This window comes from Ailuropoda melanoleuca, chromosome 7 (genome assembly GCF_002007445.2).
Source record: "Ailuropoda melanoleuca isolate Jingjing chromosome 7, ASM200744v2, whole genome shotgun sequence".
In the NCBI taxonomy this organism is placed as follows: Eukaryota; Metazoa; Chordata; class Mammalia; order Carnivora; family Ursidae; genus Ailuropoda; species Ailuropoda melanoleuca.
Window position 1 is genome coordinate 104,124,479 of NC_048224.1, and position 22,284 is coordinate 104,146,762.

At 36.3% G+C, this 22,284-nt stretch overlaps 1 pseudogene; it reads right to left on the reverse strand.

Annotated features, from left to right (window-relative positions):
* Positions 1-3,806: 3,806 nt before the first annotated feature.
* Positions 3,807-22,284, reverse strand: part of LOC105234343 — a 119,042-nt pseudogene continuing 100,564 nt past the window's right edge.

Below are 22,284 nucleotides of genomic sequence, written 5' to 3' on the forward strand. Positions count from 1 at the left end.
TTGAGAGGAAGGTACAGAGATTTGTGTATCTCCTTGGCCTCCACACATGCCTGGCCTCCCCCTTTATCATAGCGGTATGTTTGTTAAACCAGATGAATCTCCACTGACACATCAAAATCACAGTTTACATTCCAGGTGACTCTTGGTATTGTGTAGTCCGTGAATTTGGACAAAAGTATAATTGCATGTACCCATCACGTGGTGTCATACAGAGTGGTTTACTGCCCTGAAAATCCTTTGTGCTCCACATATTCATCTCACCTCCTCTCCCCCTGAAGCCCCTGGTCTTTTTACTATCACTATAGTTTTGTCTTTCCCAAAATGTTATATATGCCAAATCATACAGATTTTCAGATTGGCCTCTTTCACTTAATAATATACATTTTAAGTTTCTGCCATGTCTTTTCATAGCTTGACAGCTCATTTCGTTTCGCAGCCGAATGATATTCCGTTGCCTGAATGGACTACAGTTTACTTATCCATTTGCCTACCGAGGGGCATCTTGGTTGCTTCCAAGGTTTGGCAATTATGAGTAAAGGTGCTATAAATATTTGTGTGAAGGCTTTTATGTGGACGTGATTTTTCAGCTCTTAGGTAAATACAAAGGGACACAATGGCTGCATCAAAGAGTAAGTATGTTTCCTTTTGTAAGAAACCACAAATTGTCTTCCAAAAGGGCTGTACCATTCAGCATTCCCATCAGCAATGAATGAGAGTTTCCGTTGCTCTACATTCTCACCAGCATCATGTTACCTGACAAAAATTGACCAGAGTTTTGTCCTTAAAGCAGATTTCAAAAAAATTCAAACCATTGACGTTATGCAGAATGTTATCTTTTGGCATATGTATTTGAAACACATACAAATAACTGATACTTTCTTCATTTATAGAAATAGTTTTGATATAAAAATGAATTTAATTGTCCTAGACTAGTGTGGGTCACACAAAATTGTTATTAACATTTTTTTTAAGATTTTATTTTTATTTATTTGACAGAGAGAGAGCACGAGCAGGGGGAGGGGCAAAGAGAGAGGGAGAAGCGGGCTTCCGGCTGAGTGGGGAGCTTGACATGGGACTCGATCCCAGGACCCCGGGATGATGATCTGAAACAAAGTCAGATGCTTAACTGACTGAGCCGCCCAGGTGCCCTGTTATTAACATTTTTTGGTGTTGTCATTTTAGCATTTAGGAAAGTGATTCCTTAATGACATTAGTGAAGATAATTTGTATCACACGACCAGAAGATTGGGAAGCTAGGATTTAATTCTGAACTATCTGTTTCCATACTCTGCTTTTGCAGCTTGAGTGTTCCTAATTCGTTCTTCACCTTCTCTCGAGATCTGCCTCAGAAGAGATCACAATGACATCATGTGCTTAATCTGTACTTTGCTTTCAGGTTCCGGTGTGGCTGTATCCTCACAGATCGACTTACCCCGTCTATTGTCAGAATCACTTAAAGGAAGAGAGAAGATATTTGATTCTTCTCATATTCAGGATTCTCTTGTGCTCTGTATAATTCTTTTCAGTCTCTGGTCTTCATCTGTCTGCTTCTATGAACATTACCTTGTTATAGGGAAATCAACTTTCTAAATCTGCCAGGTTCTAGGTTATTTGCTTAGAAGTCAAATTTAGTATCTAACTGCAGGGAAACCAGACTTTTCCTGGCAATGCCATATTGCTCTTTTCTCTTTTATTCAAATATATTCTCTTTGTACCATACTTGTCATGTGTGCAGACTTCCTTATACTCACGATCCAAAGTAACCAACGCACTTCGACATCGAACGTTTCTTGCTCAGTTCCTAAGTGCCAAATCCTTTGATTCCAACAGTAAACAATGTTCTAATTTAATAAGTGTTTTGGAAGGCTTATTTAGCAAGTGTTGCGTGCTCTGAACCCAGCATATATTAGATACCTTTCTAATCTCACTATCTCTAATTAAAATGAACAAACTAGTACCTATTATCTGAAGCTCCCCTTCATGGTACGGAGTCTTGTAAAAATCAAAGTTTTTGGTAGCAAAGAATCTGCTAACACAAGATAAAAATACATTTAATATAAGGCTACTGGATAAATCACAAATTTAACCCCCCCCCAAAAAAATGCAGGGTACCCAGTTAAATTGGAAAATCTGTTCAATGATAGCAGCAGCAGCAACAACAACAAGCAATGTCTGTTCCATGCAATGTTTGGGATATACTTATTACAAATAGCATTTATTGCTCACCTGAAATTCAAATGTAACCATGCATCCTGTATTTTACCTGGTAACCACATTTAGATAAGCAACACAAACACAGGGACTCCCCACCACCAACACTACCAAAAAAAAAAATTTCATTTTCTCCTTGTTTGCAGCTGCCGCTGCTGTATGCCATTGCTCCCACTGCTGTTCACTGTTTCTGCAGCTTTCGGAGGTGGCTCTGGAGTTGAATTTCAAACTGACCTTTTGTTTTTGAGTTTTCTTCAAGACTTAAAGTCTTGGTTAGGAGCTTCATTTGTCTGTGACCTTAACACCAGTATGAGAATAAGGGATTTTTATGTGCATTCAATTCTTTAGTGGAAAAACAGGTCCCATCTCACACTAAGACTTGCAAAATTAAGCAGAAGCTGCGGGGAAGGGGTCCCCTCCAAAATAGTATATTTGTATCATGTTGAACCGCTCAAAATGTTTTGTTTTCCTTACGGAGATTGCATTAGTTACAAAAAATTAACCAGATTTTTAAAAAACTTACCAATAGCAATGTATTTGACAAGTGAGGTGAGAACCTCCAGGCCATCCCTCAGTCATGGTCAGGAAAGAATTCTAGATAACAGGCTCAGACAGTCGAATTTAATGAGGAAGTTAAGTAAGTCGGGGGTGGACTAGGATACTCAGAAGACTGGCATGGAACCCAGGGGGCACTGACCGTGTCTGCCATGTAAGGGTGGGAAGGAGAACAACCCTTCCTCTCCAAGGCAAGGTACAGGCTGTTTGGCAAGGAAACAGGATGGGTGGATCGCCGCTGTCAAATCCGTGCTCAGGAAGGCTGTTGAAGTCTATGCGATAGGCGGATGACTCGGGCCACTTCTCCTTAAGCCATGGAGCTAAGCATCGGGGAAGGTCGGGGGCTCAGGCTGTTGGCAGAAGCTTGTGGTTCACCCGGGATGCTGACGTTTGTGCGTCTCTGCATGTTCTCAAGGACGCAGCTTAGGATGTCTGCTGCTTCCTGGGTGTTTTGGCCAATCCCTACAGCCCCCACGTCCACTGGACACCAGTGTGATCTTACTGGCTAAGGTCAGGGGACTGCAGACGCCCTGTGCCACCGGGGAAGCTCCTCCAGTAGGTATGTGCCACTCAGCAGCCTCCTGCTACGGCTGGAACGCCTTTGCCTTCTCGGCTCTCTGGTCAGCTCCCCCCAGCTCTCCTGCTGCTTACTTATTTACTAATTTTGGGGGGGGGGGAGGCAGAGAGAATCTTAAGCAGGCTCCATGCCTAGACTCTATCTTACAAACCTGAGATCATGACCCCAGCCGGAATCAAGAGTAGGACACTTAACCAACTCGGCCACCCAGGTGTCCCCGGGTCTGCTGCTTCTATAGCAAAGGCTTTGGACTCCGCGCGTATTCGCACACTCATCTTCGGCCCTCTGGCGTCATCATCAGCTGGGACTCCTCTGCTTTGGCAAGGGCTCCAGCTTGCTGTGTGAGGCTTCTGGAGGCTTCCTCCAGCTCTTTTCTGGGGTTATTTCCTGCTCCTGCACTGCCACCTGGTGGGCCTGCTCCACCACCCACTCCTGTCCCTGCTACTCCTTATCTTAGCCTTGGTCACCTGATAGACAGCTCAGGCTGTGCTGGGCTGGGGCCCTTGGTGTCAAACATGGCCTTCTTCACTAGTAGTCCTTCTGCACCCTGGTTATCTCCATGCCACGCAGGTCCTGAGCCTTCTCCTGCTTGGCTGTGGCCTCCTGGATACCAGAATCTCTCTTGGCCTCCGATTCCCCCATCACAGTATTCTTCGGACTTGAGCTGTTGGAGCCTTTCCCAAGGAGTGCAAATAGTGTTGATTATCCTGACTGTCCTTCAGGGTGAAACTAACCATGCCAGGAGGTCTTAAAGAATTCATAAGAAGTGGTTGTTGTTATTGTAATAATTTTTTTTTAAGGAAGTCTCTTTTTTCTCATTGTTTTGTTCCAGGCAATAAATCCCCATTTTCACATTACTTTTTCAGTTTTTCTGTTACTTGCAACTAGAAGCGACTTAATTTAACGTATCTCGAATTTTTGTGTTTATGCCTTTCCTCTTAATTCAGGCAATGAGGTTTCCTTGTGACAGTTCAGCATATTACTGTTTAACCTAGTGAAATGAATACTCTTTGTACCTCGGTTGGGGTGCTAAATTATGTTATATTTTGGACATTCCATGTGTTAGATAAATCACCACATTTTGGTTTTCTTTGTTTCAGTTTAGCATATGAGAAAAACCTTCCGCAATAACACAATAAACCCTCCACAATAATAATGATCTGTTTTTCATTCTTTCTCTGTACCTTCATATAAAATAACCACACATTTTAGAATGAAAAAGCCCATACCCCTCCTTTCTCTACACTCATCTTGTATAGAGAAAGCTGTCATTTCTGACAATGTGTAACAGTAGTGGTTTTGAAGGGGCCAGGGCAGGTCATTAATTGATGATAATTATGATGAACTTTTGTATATAATTAGCCCAACTTCATAAGAATCTGGGAGTAATTACTCCAATCTAAAAAAGTAGAAGTCAAAAAGCAGATGAAAGTAGTCAATGAGAAAGGAAGATTATTCTTTTAAGTTTATTGACTTCATATGTAAAGGCTATGCTATACATCTAAGAAATAGTACTTGAGAGGTAATTAATATAAAACACTGTTCTCTTGTTCATAACTAGTTATGATCTTTGGGGTCTAGAAATTTTTCTTTGGAATAATAAGTTGGAGGACATTAAACAGATGCTTCTTTTATTCAAAATTTCTGCCCACTAACTATATTATAAACACACCATTTTCACATATTTATTGCAGTATCTCTTATTACCAAAACAGACAAAAAACCCATGAGTAGGCACTAAAATTCTAGAATGGGAGATTAAGGAGTAATGTGTACTGGGACTTTCCTGCACCTACGTTTACTAATGGAACAGATAGACATCTATAGTGATTAAAATAATGAAAGTCATTAAGGGCATTTATTTAAACCAGGAAAATCAAAGTGTATTATCATATTATGATTTCTCCAGTCCCTACAATCTGAATGCCTATTGATCAAATAACTTGATCATTTAATAATCATACTTTTGTCTTTTTATTGACACAAAAATGTCCACCTATGCTATTTAATAGCAGAGATGACATTAATTTGAATATCCACAAAGATAGCCAGAAACAGATTTCAGGCAAACAAAATATATCTCCCTGTGATAATAATTATGCTACCATAATTTCCAATAGCCTGAGGCCACTTTTGGATAACATGCAGAAATAATCCATTCTAACAATTTCCAAATTAGCCTACAAATCAACTTTTAACAAAAGACCTGCCATCATAATGGATCAGATAATAGCCCACACTGGGACTTCTATATGCCCCACTTTCAGTCTGAACATATGACTAAACTTTTCCTGTTGCAAGGAAGATGCCGTGAATTTTAACAAGGACCACAATATCACAACACAGTACTGTGGCTCAATTCTAACTCAATATGGTTTACTTCAAAAAAAATGTGGACGTTTGTTCCTGGGGTTGATTAGACTGGGTCAAGCTGAGAAGGCATTTTAATTACTCACCTTTTGATTAAGTTTCCTTTCTTGGTGGTCAGAAATTAGTAACAATAACATTAACAATAATAAGAGTAATAAAAATGCAGTATTGGCTACGTTAGAAAAAATAAAATATTTTTTCAATATCGTGTTAATGATGAACACAATAAAAGGCTAAATACAAAATGCATTAGAGACAGTCAATACTATGGTATAAGAAAAAATAAGATGTGACAATATTTTTTATTAGGAACCAAATGCTGGAACTAAGAAGAAAATAAGCTCACTTTTATTTAATAAGACTTTAGGTAAAATATGATTGTGAATAATGTTTCTTAATTGAAATAATGTATATAATACATATTATTATTAGAGGATAGTTATTTTACAACCAAATGAGGTAAAACTTCTTTTGCCATTCTCTAAATAGCAACAACTCAGTGTTCTATTATAAACACTTCACTTTGACATATTTCATCAGAAAAAAACAAAAAAACAAAAAAGCTAAAGATGAAAAACAAAACAAAACAAAAAACACACACTCATAGTGACTACATCTATCTTAGCACTGAGTAATTTATACAATTGTTGACTCATTATGTTGTACTCCAGAAATTCATATAGCATAGTACGTTAATTATACAATAAAAAAGAAGGAAAAAAACACACACTCAAAAACTCACTGCAGTTATATGCTTCCATCATGCCTCATGACTGGCATCATTAATTACTACATAAGGCTGGCTGGTCAAAACTTTAAGCATGTACTCTCAATACGTAGGAGTTTGTAAGGTCAATAAACACACTTTTTTTTTTTTTTTTACAAGAATGAGTGGATGGGAAAATAAGATCTCTATGTCCACCTTCTTTCCTAAATTTTTTTTAAAAATTTAAGATGTGTATCTATAACCTCTATAGTTTGGTATTTTTATATATTTATTTTATACATAAATATCCCATTGAGCTCTAACAAGGCAGTCTAATAATGACTGCTAATTTTCCTGAAATGAAAAAATCTAATAAACTAGCTTTGATATATTTTCTGTTTTTGTAAAATAGAAAATTCTGACAGCCTATCAGCATTTCTACCTAAAATAACTAGAAAGGCCATCAAAACATATATATGATCTGTTTGAAGGCAATGAAGAGCCAACTGTGCCAATTAGAATTAAAGGGGCAAGGGCACAGAGCAAGAGAAATCTAGGAGCGGTCACCTACGTCCTATAGCCACTTCTACTCTAAGAGAATTCTCTAATTCTGATTAGGGCAGGAGCTTGAAGTTCCAGATGATAGCCCAGGGGGTAGCACTGTGACTAGACAAGGGTGCCACATGAATTTCTGGTGGACACTTCAAAGGCATGACTGGTTTCCATCTTAATACATTTGCTGAATACTGGAGTTGCCAGAGATTTATGACTAAAATCATCAGCAAAAGGTCTCTGACAAGCAAACAGGACATTTTTGGAAGCTTTATTGAACTCCAAATTTGGAGTTCAAAAACCATTATGGTAATGGGCCCACAAAATAGAAGAAGATTATTATAGAAAACTCTGGAAACCCAAGGGCAAATCCAAAGTAAATCTAGATTTATAAGGATTGCAATACAGACTCAACTCTAGACAGTCCATAATTAATGAGAATAGCTATCCTAAAAGAAGGAAAGATTATTTCCAAAGGAGGATAACATTGCCTGAAGATTATAAAGTTTTTCTATTTTCAAAATGTCTAGCATTGTCAGACTTCACTAGACTTACAAATATACACCCATAAACACAAACACTAAATGTACCACTTGACTAGAAATCAAAGAAAAAAATAGAATTTTACCCACAAGTGATCCATGATTGAGGCTACCTAACAAAGAGTAATCACAGTTAATAGTTTCCAGAACATACAGAAAATGATTAGAAAATAGAAAAAAAAATGCATGGAAGATTTAACAGTGAATTGGAATCTGATAAGATGAATTTTAAAACTCTAGATGTTCTAGGACGTATGGAATTAAGAACTCCAAAAGTAATTTAACAGATTATATAGAGACCAAAAAAAAAAAAAAAATGAACTGGGAGATAGGCCACTTGAAAGCATCCAGATGGAAGCATAGGCATAGAAAAGAGAGAGACAGAGATCATTTTTTTGCAAAATAAATGTTACTCTTAAGCTGCATTTTTGTTAACAGTGTTTTATTTCCTCATTCCAACTCTCAATTTAACTGATATTTGGTGGTAGTAAGGGATCTAATAGGCCTGCAAAAATTTTTGCTTTTCGTACATTTTTTCCACATGGCCTCCAATGAAATATTTATATTGATATAAAGACATATAACCCAATGAAACACATCGGGGCACAATCCTTTGTTCCAAATGCTTACTTCTTTCTCAGATGCTATTTTGGTCAGAGGATAAGCAGCACCTGACGTAGAGCTATGTCTTCTGGGGACCCATATGAAGCCACTCGGGGCTACTGCCATCTCTTTCCTGAAACTTTTCCTCCAAGACTCTTTTCCGAAGTTATCTTTAGATAATTTCTTTCTTCTTCCTCCTCCTCCCCCTCCTCCTCCACTTCTTCATTATTATTATTATTATTATTATTATTATTCAGTAGGCTCCACACCCAGCATGGAGGCCTGAACTCAAGACCTGAGCTGAGATCAAGAGTTGGATGCTTAACCCCCTGAGACACTCAGGCGCCCCACTTCTTTCTTATTTTTCGAACAGCCTGGCAGCTTTAGTTTGTGACTAAGGGATGTACTGTTCTCTTGATATTATAGGGCCCAAGCACCTCTATGCCTTATCATTTCATGTATCCAAATAGCAGCCTGCAAGGATCCGAAGGCAATCTGCTTTTGAATTCTAAACCTCATCTGAATTGGCAATTGTATTTTTTTCTTTTCTTTTCTGGAGTTGGAGGAAGTTACATAGCCAAATGTAATTCTTCCCCATATTTTCCACAGAGATGTGTATGATTGTGTTCCCCTTGGAGAACTGTTTTAATTTATCCAATTAAGGAGGGTCCGTTTGCCATGGAGCAGTGGGTGTTATACACAAACCATGAATCATGGAACACTACATCAAAAACTAAGGATGTACTGTATGGGGACCAACATAAATAAATAATAAATAAATAAATAAATAAATAAAGGAGGGTCCACTTTCTTGGCAATAAGAAAAGATCTTTGGTCATGTCATATGATTCTAAATATCCAAATATCGCCACTTGGAGGCAAGATTCCAGGTGTTCCTGTACAACCATATATGCTTCTCCCAATTCTGCCTATTTTCAAGTCTCACTTTTTAACTTTTGCAGGCAAAATGGTAATAGATTTCCAACTGAAATGTGGAAATGAGATTGGAGGTTTCCATTGGTAAACTAGCTTGCTTTTTTTTTTTTTAAACAAACTTGTAAGTTTTGGTCCCGTCAGCAAACAAGATAGTGAAATTCTTTTGGGTTTCTATTGGTTCCAACAGGGAGGGCTACAAACAGCTCATAGATAGGATAAAGGCCATCTACAGTCATCGATGACACATTCTTGCATTAGCATCATATCTCCCTAATGGCACTGCTGGTACTGCAACTCTTAGAAACAATTCTTTTCGTTCTGAACCCTAGGCAAATTCAGATTCATTTCTGGTAACTTTTTGTATAGATGTTAATAGGAAACATGATGTATCTAAACGTGTAAATCAAACAAGTTTCACATAGTGTCGTAGTCCTTTATTATTAGAGGAATGCAGCGGTATGTCTGCATATCATATTGTTTGTGGAATGTCTTTTGTGGGCCATGCTCAAGCCATTCTAATAATTTGACAGAATCATTTGGGCCCTATACTTTAGATGGCTTAATTTACCATTACTTACGTATTCCAATATATATTGTATATATGCTATAACATTCACTCATATATGCTATTCCATTTTCAAAATGTCTTGGCTATCTTTTCTGCAAAAGATAATGCTATGATATCATCAATGTAATAAATCAAGTCTATACTTCTCATATCATCAGGATGTAACAGGACACTGGAAAACTCAGGCGCTCTAAGGAAAGAACAGTGAATGAACTCAACAAATAGGCGGGGGGAGGGGGGAGGAAAGAAGGAAAGGAAAGGAAAGGAAAAGGAAAGGAAAGGAAAGGAAAGGAAAGGAAAGGAAAGGAAAGGAAAGGAAAGGAAAGGAGGAAAGGAAAGGAAAGGAAAGGAAAGGAAAGGAAAGGAAAGGAAAGGAGAATATGTGCTTAGCTTTCTCCAAAATTGAGATAGAACATAAAAGGAAACCTTAGCCAACTCTATGACAGCCTAACAGTCAATTTTATACTTTAGCCTGTCATCATAACCTGGCAGCAGATGCTATTAGAGAAAGTACGTAATTCATGCCATCAGAGTGAGCATTTACTTTTCAGGAACCATTTAGTTTTCTTAGAGGCCAGTGGGGACTCTTGCAAGTGGAGATATTTTAGGTCTAGTATTCCTACTTCTGCCATCCTTTCATTGAATACAAAATTTCTGTTTTCAAAAGTTCTTGAAGTTTCTATTTAGCATAACAATAAAACAAAGCCCAGATTTGCCCAACATCCAACTATAAGCCGTCAATGAGAGTTGCTCTCATTTACAGTCTCATTCATTCCAATTATGCATCCTGTACCATTCGATTGTACGGGTTAATCTATTGTTTGACCATAACACTGCTGCCATAATGTGAATTTACCTTCCAGGTTTCATTTTAGTGTATTTTTCCAGTATATTGTGCATCAAAATCTATTCCTTCCAAAATTTGTGTTTTCTACCCCGGGCTATTTAACTTCAACTGTAGCATTCAGCCCTGGAACCCTAGCTGAAGATTTGGTGAAATTTGTAATTGTTCCTCAAATCATTCATCTTCTACCACTAGCACGTTGAAAGATTAAGATTATTCAGTACCCTGGTCTAATATCTTGGTGTGTGTGTGTGTGTGTGTGTGTGTGTGTGGTGTTAATCTCCTTTAGCATTATTGGAATCAAATGTATCCAAAAAGATGAAGGGAACATTATTTGACAGGTTCTTTCAGCTGGTGTGGTGCCTGACCAGAGTTTGGTTTTCCTTCATTCAGACGGTAACAATGTGCCACTAACTGTTTGTAGCAACCACATCAGTCTTCTCTTTTTTAATGACCCCATTATCAATTTACTCTTACATTGCCTCTCAGTTTACTTTTTTCTTATTTCCATTATTATCATTATTTGTATGTCAACCATCCTCCTTCTTTTGAATGATTCGAACTTTGTTAATACCATTAAAGACCTTACTTGCATAGTGGCAGTTTAGCCCAGGTTCCAGTATGGTCCCTTTCACTCTTAAAAGGAGAGTTGGATCAAGGTTCATGCGTGGGGTGATGGCAACCTGTATCATAGCTTCTACCATTGGTTAGATCACGGGCAGATAATTTGACTTGCGTCTTTACTGATTACTGTATATTCCATGTTATGTGTTGCTGGTACTTTTAACTGTTTTTAAAGTTATGACAAGTTGCCACAAAGCTGGCAGCTTAAAACAATTGAATTTTATTATCTTGTATTCTTAGAAGTCAGAGTGACAAAAATGGGTCTTATGGGGCTAAAATTAAGATGTCAGCAGGATTATGTTCCTTCAAGGGGCTCTAGAGAAGAATCCATTTGCTGCCGTTTCAGTTTCTGGAGGCTGCCTACATTTCTTGGCTCCTGACCACTTCATTCCAAACAACTTCTGCTTTGACCATCTTTCCTTCTCTGATCCTGAACCTGCTGCTTTCCTCTTGTAAGCATGCCTGTGATTACATTGTGCCCACTCAGATAATTCAGGAACATCTCAAGGTCCTTAACTTAATCATATCTGTGGATTCTTTTGTCATACAAAGTAACATATACACAGATTTCGGGGATTAAGACATAGCATGTTGGAGGGGTGCATTATTTTTCTTGCCATAGTTTCAAATATGCTTCAACCCCTTTGTTGGATTTTATTTACTTTGCCTTCTCTATCAGTGGACGTACTACACTTAAGGGTGGACAGCAACCAGAAAATGATATTTCATAGCCTCTTCCTACTTTTTATGCTTCTCTCCCACCCTTTGTATCTACCCTGCAATGCCCATTCTGTTTTTTATGCAGCAGTGGTCATGGGTTTGGACTGACAATCAGATTCATGAGAAATATAGGCTTATTTCCATATCAAGTTTATTTGCCTAAAAGCCAAGAGAGGATATTATCTTTTTCTGAGAGTAAGGGAACCAAAAACAACATAGCTAAAGTCTATTACTAGTAGTCTCTATTTCCGAAGACCCAGATATTCTGCACTCAAGATGTGTGTAATTATAAGAGATGAACATAATTGTTTGAGGAAGAGGTCAGCTCAAAAAAGCCATGGTTTCCCTTCGGTGATCACCCTAGCTGGTCACATTATTCCCTTAAGGCTATGTGACCAGCCAGCTATAAAATTCTCAAGGGATACATAATAATGTCCATTTTCTAGTGTAGCTGCATCTCATCATATCCAGTTATTCATTACTTGGTAAACAATGTTGACAATGAGATACAGATGCTCAGTTCAGTACATAGCCCTGGGCTGGATTCTCAGTTATCATTGATCCAATATAATCACATTCCTAATAGTTCCTTGAGTTAATGTTGCAAGGTGAATTTAATCAAGAATCAAATTTTCAGGTGTCCCTGAGGTTAGAGGAAAGGCCACCAAACTAGGCATCCACCCTTTCTTTTTTGTATCCTCCATCGGATTTTGGAAATTCATGTCCTTGACCATTTTAAATATTAGCTTTTTGTATCCTCTCTCCTCATATTCTTGGATTCCAATTACCCATTTTTAGGCTTTCATTGATTTGCACAATTCTTTAGTCTCCTCTTGCCCTTTCCTCTATCTCATATGTTCTACTTTTGCTGTTACTGACATTGTTTTCATTGGGAGACAAGGTCTATACTCCCTCCCATTGAATCTGAGGTTGGACTTATGGACTGCTTAGACCTTTAGAGTCGAAGCAAAAAGAATACTATATGGCTTTTGAAAATAAGTCGTAAAAAGATTAGCTTCTACTCTCCTCACTCTAAAGGTACTTGCCCTTGGAACCCAGCCACCTTCCTGTGAGGAAGTCAAAATGGAGAGTCTACCTGGATTCATCCAGATAATAAATAAGTACTCTCACTATCAGTCAGCATCTTCCTTCAGACATGTAAATTAGTGAGCCTTCAGATGCCTTTATGATTGGAATATTCCAGTGATATCCAAGAACACAATAGATTTTTAAAAAGATTTTATTTACTTATTTGATAGAGCAAGAGAGAGAGAGAGAGCACAAAGCAGGGTTGGGGGGGGTGAAGGAGATGGAGAAGCAGACTTCCCACTGAGCAGGGAACCTGATGTGGGGCTCAATCCCGGACCCTGGGATCATGACCTGAGCCCAAAGTAGAAACTTAATCAACTGAGCCACCCAGGTGCCCCCCAAAATAGATTTTTTTTCCTAAGGTGATTTGCTCACAGTTTTGAGGGAAGCTTTGAAATAATTTGCTACACTGCCATAATAACTATAAAAGGGGATGATAAGGGAATGAAGGATGGCTGCCTGGACTGGCCAAATGTGTGCTTTATCTAAATATGAAGAACAGTAAACAGGGAATTCTTTGGAAAGTTTTCATATGTATTGGTGAGAATGTGGGCATATGTTGGGGAAATCAGGGGATCATAAAATTCTCTGTCTCTCCTACATTACAAAAATTTGTCATTCTCTTGCCAGATAAAATTACACCAGGCGTCAGACTGAACTTACTACCTTGGCAGAGGGAGGTTTCTGCTCTGGACAGTGTTTTAATTCCTCAGAATAACATGACAGTAGGTTGAAGAGTGACTTTCCTTTAGAGCCCAAACTAGACTTAATGATATGTGCACACAAATTTCCAGTGGTAAAGACAATCCCATTAGTATTTTATTTTTCCAACACAAATCCTTCTAGAGGCCAAGCCAAAAAGGAAACTCTGGTAGGTCTATTCCTGAAACACACTGTGGATAGCCAGTATGGATGGCTCAAAGACTCCCATTCAGAATGTCAAGTCTACATAATAATAGGTAATAAATGGAAAAGGAGGGGAAATTGTCACAAAGTAACGAAGCCCATAAATGGAAAATAATGCTGTGAAAGGATACCATCACTCTCTTCAAAGAACTCCTATCAGAATAAAAGAATATTCACACTTGTTTCTCTCAGTTGTGGTGCCAATCCATGGCCAATTCCCAAAGACATCCCTGATTTGTCATCCTCTGAGAAGAATTGAATAAATTCAAGCTATGAAATTTACCTGACAAGTATACTTTGATGATTTGAAGGAAAGACATCAATCTGTGTCCTGTGATATTTCACTTGCATACAGCAGTGTGGAAATTTTCATTTGGGTTGTATTTTTTTATTATTTTTATAATATTGGTTCCTATTCAGCCCAGAGATAAATCTTCCCTCTGAGCTTGACTAGATTTACTCTGACTGGCATACGACATCTGATGCATGTGTTGCTGTGAATCAGAATGACATTCTGTTCAGGCAATTTCCTAGGTATGAAGGACAACACATTTCCTGGGGGACACAATTCTAATAGGCAAATACATTGTACTTAAATTGCTTCAATGCCACAATATTCAATAGACATAACATTTATAGTAACTTAATCGACACTGGTCCCAATTCACAGGGTGTTGGGGTTCTTGGGAATAGACTGACTGTGTGGATCCAAAAGGAAATTTATTATCTGGAGGTTTGGGCACAATGATGATGACAAGATAAGTCCTGGATGGAGACCTTACTGTCATTCACTTCTGGGAAATTGGACATATTTGGTAGTCAGCCTAAAAAGCTAACAAAGCTAAATACAACTATTTCAAAACTAGCATTGCATTAATCTCACTGAAAATCCTGGAGAGTATATACCTTCACTAAAGAAAATATCGTTAATGTGTGAATTACAGTGTGCTCTGATGTATTTAAAGGACATGCCTGGTAATGCTGAAATCTCAGGATAATGAGGTCAGTTTGGCGGAATCCCATGGTCTGCTGATAATAATACAAAATCACCACTCAATTGTGCTATTTACTGCTTCACCCTCTTTACCACTGTGCCCCAATTTAAAAGGAACTTAATTTCTGAGTACAATTGATTAAAACAGTCAGATAATGATCAACATTGTGTTGACTCCATGTAATGCAGAGGAGTGACCTTCCTCAGTGATATTTAGAAATGTGTGTCAAAGAAAAATATGTTTTTTGCAAGTTAGTTATAATTATACCCCCAGATAAGATGCAACTTAGAGTTTACAGAGTAGTGGGCTCTATGGACTCTTAGTTAGGCCATGTACAGTACGGGAGAAAGACCGTTTCCGTTTGTTTGTTGTCCAAGAAGAAATAAAACACTGACATTGCTATTAACCAAGGTGTGGTGTGGTAATCATTATACTAATACTTCAATACCTCTATAGGGTTAAAAAAAGTATCTTTGGTTGAAATGTATAGTTAAATAAGAATGAAAGTCTATAGAAAATGATCTCCAAGAAAAACACACATTTTGAATAGCTGACTTAAAATTCAAACTGGTGTAATATACACAGAGACGAATGACAGAAAAAGGAAGAAATAAATTTAGCTTTGGTAAAGCTACACATACAGTTAAATACTTCTATCAACATCTGTAGAAATTTTCAAATAATATTGGGTAAAGTTATTTGAGAAATAGTCCAGTTTGTAAAGGACTATCAGAAAGGTTATTAGGGCTATGGTCATGTTTAATGTGTTTAACAAGAGAATTCTAATTCTGTAATTTTTTCCCCTTAAGAGGTTTTTGGTGTGTGTATGTGTTGCATTTTTTTGTTGGTTTGTTTGTTTTATATTTCTGGATAAGCTGTAGGAAGGATATCAAGGTAATCCTTGATGGGTGGTTTAGGGAGAGAGTAAAATGGAAGAAACAGATTAAAAGAAGTTCTAAGATTCTTGTTATAGCCTCAGGATGCATAAAAACTTTAGCCCATGTTTGAATACTTTGTATAGCCTTTATTCATGGAACCACTCAGGGCTGCCCTGTATCTACTTTATCCAAGACGAAGGAGAATCTGAATAGACTATATGCCAGACCAAGCACCTGTAATTCCTTGTTGACATTGCTCATTTAGCGTTGAGTAACTGAGAAGGGTAAGTTGCAGCTTGCCCGGGGAATGGAGGTGAGTCACATTTCCCTGAGAGGGTTATGTGATTAAGGCAAAGAAATCCCACGGTGTATGGCTTTCTGGAGCTGAGATTGTCTATGAACACTCAGACTGTAGTCTTGTGAACGTGCAGAGCCAATATGGAATGACTACGACATCAGATGCATGGCAATCAGGAGATCATTGCGATGCTGTTATTGAATATTCCTTACTTTTTTCTCTCCTGAATCTTTTCTTAAAGCTCAGTAAATGTGGTGTCAGGTGAAGCTATTGTTTTTATGAACTGTATAGTGAAGTTGAATGTACTACTGTTGCTACTAATAGGGCCGAATAGATGGTGTGGTCATCAATCCATGGGATGAAGATCGTCTATAAATCAGAAACCAAATAATTACAAACATATCAAGATACATCATAGTAAGACAACCAGACATTAACACTATCTTCAAACTACCCCTCAAAATGTATATACGTTACTGTCAAAGGAACTGTGACATGATGGACAGCTGAGTTTTCAAGAACTCTTTATTTGACGTGAACATAGACCACTTACCAAAAGTGATTATATTTGCTAGGCCATAAAGCAAGTTTCAACAAATTGTACAATGCTAAAATTATTCACAGTATGATATCTGACCAAATTGACCATAAACAAGTCTCAACAAGTTTCAAAGCATTGAAACCATCCAGGATATCATCTTCTGACATATAATTTCAAAAAGAAAAGTAAGAGCTAATACTTTAGTCATTTAGTTAAACTGATATGGAAGAATATTTTGTCATGATGAAAATATTCTTAAGCTAGACTGTACTGATAGTTGCATATTGTATAAATTAACTGAATTATTTGACATGTACATTATAATGGATGACCTGTATGGTATGTGTGTATGAGTTTACCATTTTTATTCTTTTTAAATATTTATAAAAAATAAAATAGATATAAAGATTTTTAGAGTTAATCAAACCCTCAATTTCCCAAACATGGTTTTACCCTGAACTCATTAAATGCTGAAACAAATTTTCCTACTATGTGATTTTTAAAAATATGTAAGTGTCTAATATGGAGAGAATATTAATAAAATATAACATGAACATTTAGAAATACTGGACTCATAAACAAGTAAAGTTTATTTCAGAGTTGCTAATATGTTTAATAGCTTTATACCTCTTAATGTAACGGAAGATATTAATTACTTAAGTCGAAAAAAATCACCATCATTTAAATAGATATCAAATCCATTTGATTAAATTTAAAGACAATTTTTTCTTTTTAGCTTTTTTATCACAGATTTTGCTGTCAAACAACAAGAGAATAAGTGAGAAAAATTGCTAAGACCACTTTTAAGTACTGGCTTTTATTCAGAATGATGTAATATAGAATGATTGCAAAGGAGTGTTCTATTTTGGAGAAAAACAGTATAGTCATAGCAAGAGGGGTCAGCCAAATTTCAACTAGTTTTGAGAATAGGCCATCCAACAAAAGTTTTAGAAAATAAAGGAATTATTCTTATAGTTTTGTAGCTTTTGGTTGTTTGGAACGTAGTATGGATTTAACAAAAAAGATAAGGAGGAACAAAAGGAATGTGTGATATGTTTTTCAATTCTATTGGGAGTCTTGCCAGAGAGAAAAATATGGTAAATCTCAGCTACACATCAACCACTTCAGCAATTATCAGCAATTTGACTTTTTTTTTCATTTTTATTCATCCACACATTCACTCTTAAATATTTAGTTAGTTAGAAAGCATATCATTCATTCATTTACCCATTTCATTTAGCTACTTTATTTGAGTAGCATAACTTTTTTATTGGGGTATTTTAAAGAAAATATCTGCATGATAATATTCAATTGCCTAAGACTAAGTCTCTGAAAAGCAAGAACTTTTAATGTACACACTGTGCTACTATCATTCACGCAGTTACTAAAATAATTTGTTAATATCATCTATATCCATTTCATAATCACAGCTCCCACTGTACTAAAAAGTGCATGTCTGTTTGAATTAGGATATAAGAAACGTCTACATATTAAAATTAGATGATATATATCTTAAATCACCTTCATTTTCCAATAATCTCTCTTATTTTCTGAAGCTATTAATTTGTTAAAGAATCAGGTTGTTTAAATTGTGTAAGTCCCCCACTTTATTAATAGCAGGCTAATTAAAAAGTAAAACATTTTATGGAAAGATATAAACATCCATTATGCAACATATCTTTAGTGGTGTCTCACAGACCTTTAAAATACTAAAATTATAACAAAGGAGTCTACTGAATTTTAAAACAGAATGCTTTGTAAAATAGAGATTATACACTAATGGCCTGTGGGGCATATCAAGGGGCAGGAAGAAGCTCTCATGTAAAACTAAGATACTTATATTCAGCTAAGTATTTTCAATTATTGTCATTACTCAACCAAATAAGAAATAATTGTCGACACTGCCAAAATTAAAATCTATATGAATTAATAAGGAAAACATACTGCTGCCATACACAAAGAAAGGATTATTAGTTACTTTTATTATACAAATTCTTTTTAATATTCAATATAAAAATCAGATTAACAAAAGGAGGGAGATTGGAAGATTGCACATAACACTAGAGACTGTATTTAGATCCATAGAATTTTAATTATGATGATATAAAATAACAGCCTCAAGCTAAATATTTATTTATATCAGTTAGGAGTCCTCCAAGTCTTCTGAAAATACTGAACTTTTCTTATTATGAAAAAGTAGTATTATAATAATTTATTGTCCAACCAAGACATGGGTAAACCACTGTTTTATAAAATTTAGGGAAGACAACTATGTGATTTTTTACTCAGCGATTGTGGAAGGAAGGATTCCTTTAGATTTAAGAAATATTTATAAATTATATTCTTAAAATTTCACAGTTTTTAAAATTGAAGTAAAGCCTCACATTCATAATCTAACCATTTTAACATGAGCAATTCAGTGACGTTTAATGCATTCAAAATGGTGTGTATCTACCATCTCTACCTACTTCCAAAATATTTTTATCACCCCAAAAAAGAAACCCTACACCCAGTAAGCACTTGTTTCCCATCCCCCTGTCCTCCAGGCCCTAGTAACCACCATTTGAACATGGAAAAGAGTATGTGCATTTAAAATAATTATATGCTAAAAAGGAAAATATGAGTTTTGCAAACTACATAAAAGCTATCACATGGTAGTACACATTTTTTCGGTGAGAAAACTCTTAAAGTTTTGCTTCAATTTTATACTAGTGCACCATTAGGTGATAAATGATCTATGTAACATCCACATTAACATATTTGTTCTTAAATTATTAATGGGAAATATAGATATATAATGATGCGTTACTATGCTATAATCTCCCAACTGTTTTCACTAGTATTCTCTTAATTGATGTCCACAATAATCATTTCTAGTAGTTGCAACACTTTCATTTTGGATACAAAAATTTATTCTGGGACAAATTCAAGGACACATGTTTAGAGGGTGATGAAACCGGAACTAAAGTCCGCATACCCTGCCTTAAATTTGGTGGTGCTTGCACTACACTGTGTTACATATTTGTATGTGCATGTACTGCATATATATCGCTGTGTGTGTTTTCAAGCAGTTTCAACTAGAAAGTGAAGCTTCATATGCATGTTGATGCAATAAAGAAATAACTACAACTAGCATTTGGAAGCTCCCCAAGTTATCAGCTCACCATGTGCTAGGTACCTAAAAAGTAATGAAAATCTGAATCACAACTTTGTGTCACAGTATTATATTCAAGTGTTTCCTTGAAATTTCATATGGAATTCTTGACAAACTTTGAAGAGTTAACCCTTAGTAGCTATGGCATTGTTAGTATTCAACTGTTGAACATATAATCCAGCAGATAACAGGTCCTTAGAGATAGGACCAGAGGGTGGCTGAAGTCCAAAGCAAGGGCAATAGTATATGGACACTGGAGTGGAATGACCTGGAGAACTGAAAACAACTTTAAGAATCAATAATGTCATCTATATTTGTCGTGACCAATTTCTCTTATTAATTTCATCTGTAAACCCTCTCTCATTCAGATTTCACACGAACACCATTGAAATTGCCACGTCAGTAGAAAATGATTACCCTCACTAATGAAAAAATGTAAAGCTATTTTGAACGATTCAGTTTATTTTTTTAGTTTCACAATTTAATAGACAGATATCTTGCAGCATGATGTCAAATAAAGAGTAATGACACTCCACTACATAAAAATCAAGGTAATAATAATCATAAATACAAAAGTTTGGAAGTTAGCATAAATATGATTGCATCATTGTCTTCCCTCCAGTTACCTCCTCACACAAAGCCTTAAGAATATATAAAACCCAAGACTACAATTTTTTAGGGAATTATCACCATTTGCATTATTCCTATGAAGTCATTTTTAATAATTGGCTTATATAACATATTTTTATGAATTTATTTTAAACACATGATTTTTGTGGGTGAAACCGTCTGGAGGACTAGATTATCTGTATGATCATTTTTGCAGCAGGATTACCTTTTATTTATTTAAATAGCAAATACCTATATGTTTCAGGAACTCTTCTAGGCACAATGTAAACAGTGGTATATGGAATAGTTATGATTTCTTTTGACAATCTCGAGATCACAAATTAACAGAGGAAATTAATTAATGAAGAATAAATATTCAGTTACTAGTTGAGAAAGATACACAGTCATAAAAAAGAAACAGAATGATCAAATTATGATTGACTATTCAAGAGGTCTTTCTTTGGAACTCATTTATAAGCTAAGACCTACAGAATGTTTCCAAAATACATTGACAGAGTGTCACCTAGGTGGTCCAGTCAGTTAAGCACCGGCCTCTTGACTTCAGCGCAGGCCATGATCTCAGGGTCCTGAGATTAAGCCCCATGTCAGGCTCCACTTGTGAGATTCTCTCCCTCTCCCTCTCCCACTGCCCCTCTGCCCGACTCATGCTGAAGCACTCTCTCTCTCTTAAAAAAAAAAAGAAAGAAAGAAAGAAAGAAAGAAAGAAAGAAAGAAAGAAAGAAAAGAAAGAAAAGAAAAGAAAAGAAAAAAGAAAAAAGAAAAGAAAAAAAAGAAAAGAAAAGAAAAGAAAAAAAGAAAAGAAAAGAAAAAGAAAGTACATTGGCAGAAATGATCTTGGTGTTGTGGAGAAAATAAAAATAGGTCAGTATGGATAAATTGAACAATATATATGAGCAACTGCATGTAGAAGTAGTTTGAGGAGGTGAGTAATTTTGAAATCATGCAAAATATTGTAAGCAGGGACACCCTCAAATTTATCACTCAAACTCAAAGCACTCTTGAGAATATAGTGAATCACCTTGAATAAATACGCTGGGATCATAAATGTAGATCAAGATTGACCAAGTCAAATTAGAAGCTTACATACGGATCATTATTAAAATTTCAATGGTTTTAAGGCAGAAAATTTCCTTTTAGACTTTTTAAGATATTGGGTTGACTGTCCAGAAACAAAGTAACATGAATAAAAATGAGGCAGAGACCAGAAGCAAAAGGATAGGAGGCAGAAAAGTTAAGTGGTAGCAGAAAGAATGTAAAAAACAAAAAGACAATGACACTCATGTCATGTGGGTAGGGCATGCCAGTGACACAGAAACAGAAATCATCAAGCTCAAGAGAGAAGCGTAGAAATTATGCTTATTTAAATTCCTATATTCACTGAACTTCCTTTCTCATTGTGCTATGCCCCCACCTCACAAGGTGTTTAATTTTCATTTTCCCTTCAGATTTTTAACCAGTAAATCCATGTGCTTGATTAAGGATGAGGGAACTTGAACAAACTTGAAGATCCTTGTGTCTATGAATGCAAAGATCACCGAAAGAATATAATGGCAGCAGTGATGAATGTCTTGTAAATTTTAAATCTAGATATACTGAAATGAAAAAATTTTACAAAAATATTCTAATATTCCTAGGAATTCCCATAAGTTTCATGTTCTTATGGAATATGTGCATTAGAACATGGCAGGTATGCAGAATGTAATGATGAAATCATTAAACGATAATCCCAACAAAAACTGCCAAGGTTTATATTAAATTATTTGTATGACTTTTAAGTAAGTATGAAGTATCTGGCTTTCACATATGAAGACCAATTTGGGTCTATCAGACAGAGTTTGGTTGAGGAAACAGAAATCACTCTACATAGTTTAAACCAAGAAGGACATTGGTACAGATAATCCAATGGCTCCAAATCTTTGGAAGGGCTGAGGAACAGGCTCCTGCTAAGCTTCCAAGAATAATGAAAGAGCAATGCAGAACGGAAC